The 3,376-nt window shown below is 41.5% G+C and overlaps 1 protein-coding gene across 7 annotated transcripts in view; it reads right to left on the reverse strand.

The window, feature by feature from the left end:
- The window catches only part of LOC116701409 (triple functional domain protein), an 88,860-nt gene that overhangs the window by 41,320 nt on the left and 44,164 nt on the right, over positions 1 to 3,376 (reverse strand). The gene's annotated exons all lie outside the window — the stretch shown is intronic.

Here is a 3,376-nt window from a genome sequence, read left to right on the forward strand (position 1 = left end):
CACACACACACACACACACACACACACACACACACACACACACAGATTAGAGAAAGAACATAATAGAATACAGAAAATGTACTGTATGTGTTATTGTCGCATCCAATTCTACTGGTAACATTTTTTTCTATGCAAGGCTGTACATAGGCACATGACGCTAATGCCAGCATGACAACATGTTCACAGGTATACTTTCACTATCTTAGTTTGGTTTGTTAGCAGGCTAAAATTTTAGCCTGGAAATCCAGACCCAAATCTGTAAGATCAAGGGTCAGGAGTAATGAAAGTCGCCCATCTCGAGGGGCGACACCAAGCATGCATTTGAAAATCTCACTGCATGCAATTGGATAACACTACGCCCAATCACTACATCACACAGGGTGACGTATTCACAGCTAACTGCTAGATTAAACATCAGCATCTATATAGCTTGCCTATGGCCCGCCTATATCAGATACACCGATGTGATTGGTACAGCTCAGCCACAAGGACATAGTTAATGAGCAGCATTACTCGATGCCAGAGTGACTCGCTGAGAAAATTCAAATTGTGCTCTTGCGAGAACTCTGGATTTCCAGGGTACTAAAATTTGGTAATTAGAAGTAAAAGCAAAGTACTGCCGAGGCTGATGATAATGTCATTAATCTTACGAGTATTTAGTTATAACTGATTACAATTCATCCTGAGGGGGACGTGAATGTGTGCACTAAATTGCATGGTAATCAATGCCATAGTGGAGACATTTCACTCAAAACCTCTACAGGAACAATCAGGGGGTCTTCAAAGCCAGTACAATATTTCATCTGGGGACCAGGAATGTTTGCAAAACCTTTTGTGCCAATACATCTTGTAGATGCTGAGATATTTCACAGGATAATTGAAAACTTTGACCTGCTGGTGGTGCCAGATGGAAGGCCAAAGGATCATCAAAGTCAGTAGGATTCATCCTCTAGAGATCATGAACTTCTATGCAAAATGTCATGGTGATCCGTGTAATAGTTGTTTAGATACTTATTCTATAGTGAAGGACAGACTGTCAGACTGATATTGCAATTCCTAGTGCTATGTAAGCTAAATCCATGGTTTCTGTATTTTATGCAGTATCCCTTCACAGGGTGCAATTTTTGCATATCTGACAATTGTTCTGTTTACAGTATGTCCGCCTTCAACAGTATTCTGGCCTGAATGCAGCCTTTTGAATATGATTTTGTCATTTTAATTGGTAGTTGGGTAACATTTGCTGTTTACAGCACATAATCATGAGACTGAATCATGAATATCTGGTACTATAATAATATTATTCTGCTTCTAGTTTCTGACCAGTTGCAGAAACAAAGCCACTCCACTCACATGGTACATTGTAAACACTGACTGCCCTTAGACCACAAATGAGTAATTTCAGTCGGGTTGTTGTGCCCCTGTAGGCTCGATCCGGTTGCTCAGAGGAGAAAATCAAACGCTCACGTGTCAAACAGGCAAACATTAGTTAGGGCAAGCATGGCCATATTATTAAGAAGCTCAATTCAGGATAATAGGCTTAGCTCTTTTACCCTCCTTTTCACCAGTGGTCCCCTCTCTAGTTCCCTCCCTCTTTCAATTCAAAGCCAATTACGCTAACAGCGACTACTATGGGATGCGCTAGCTGAGAGTAAGTCATCTCCATGGCAACACCTCCCTGTCTCCACTCCTCTCAATTTCTGTGTGTTTGTCTGACTCATCTTCCTCATCATTGTGTTTCTGCCTTTGACCTTTGCTGCACACACAAGTAGACCAAAGAGAAGTGTGCACACAGCACACACACAAACCCACACTAATTAGGGTTCAAACCGCGACGCGGTAGAACCCTTCTATGTGTGTCTGTTTGAGTTATTATTGTTAAATTCTGCTCAAATTCCAGATGAGCAGGAATGGGCTAGAAACATGGGGATATATATAATATATAGTAACTGGAAATGGTGTGCATAGAAATATGAACCCAATTGGCCACATGGTGGCGCTGTAATTAAGAATTCAGAATGCAAACTTTGAAAGGCCACACCCCCCCACACCGTAAGTCCGATTGACTTGAAATTTCTCATACAGGTGCAGCTTAATGTGCTTTACAAAAAAGCGTAACGGATCATTAAGGTCCGCGTAGAACACATTTTTGAGATCTACTCCACACCGTAGCTCAGATTGCCACCAAATTTTCAGTAAATCATCAATGGATCAAGCTTATTACAAATTGTATAAAGCATGTCTATATCTCAATTACTTTTTAAGTAGGGTTAGGGTTGACCAATGAACTTCAAAAGGGGCGTGGCTCTGGACATAAATGAACACATGTCAGCAACCGTCAGGCCAATCATCACAGGGTAAGTTCAGATAAGTGCCCCAGATACATCCAGACAGTTTGATATACATACGCCACTAGTACCCTAACCCACAAAACTCACAGGGTAAGTACAGATAAGTGCCCCAGATATACCCACACAAGTTGATATACATACGCCATTAGGGGGCGCTACAAGCACAAGATAGGTGAGTGGCATTGTACACATTTTAATATAAATCACATATTCATTGTCCAATCATCACAAATCTCTCAGGATACGTCCTCATAAGTACCTGAACCACGCCCTGAAACTTTCATTCAAATTGAACACCAGGGGGCGCTATGAATGCAAACAAACTGCAGGTGAGATAGCGCAAATCAGGCTATAAATGACTAAATGTTTATCCAATCAACACAAAACGTCCAGGAAATGTCTACATAATGACCTCACACATACACTGCAAGTCTCAATCAAATTGACCATGAGGGGACGCATGGAATAAAATGACACAAATCAAGGTTTGAGCTTGGAATCGCAGCTTGAGGCTTTATCAGCAATTGTTCTTGAGTTGGCTACCTGCTTTTCTCAAATTGCCGTGCGCTGGACTGAGCCACATATCACACTGAATTGAAAATCAAATCAGTTGTAGGCATTTTAAACAAAGTGCACTGTTTGTTCAATCGTTACAAAGCTTGGATATGTTTTATAATGACGTTGGACCACATGTGTAAAAAGTCGCTATTCAGGTAAAAGGTTTGAACCCACGAATCGCCGCCTGCGGCTATATTTAACATATATTTCACTTTGTTATTCCATTTGATACTGCCGAGATCTACTGCATGAGTGTTTTTCCATTGGCACGCACATACTGTAGATACATGTGATGATAATACACACATGCGCAAGCTGAATAATGTTTTTGTGTGTTGTACAAATAATCCTGCTGGATGTTCTTGGCAGTCCAGATCTCCAGCTCGGCCTCCTGTGAGTTTTCCCTGGCACGGCTCCACTGTGTGTGTGTGTGTGTGTGTGTGTGCGTGTGTGTGTGTGTGTGTGTGTGT

The sequence above is a fragment of the Etheostoma spectabile genome, chromosome 14 (genome assembly GCF_008692095.1).
Source record: "Etheostoma spectabile isolate EspeVRDwgs_2016 chromosome 14, UIUC_Espe_1.0, whole genome shotgun sequence".
Lineage (NCBI taxonomy): Eukaryota > Metazoa > Chordata > Actinopteri > Perciformes > Percidae > Etheostoma > Etheostoma spectabile.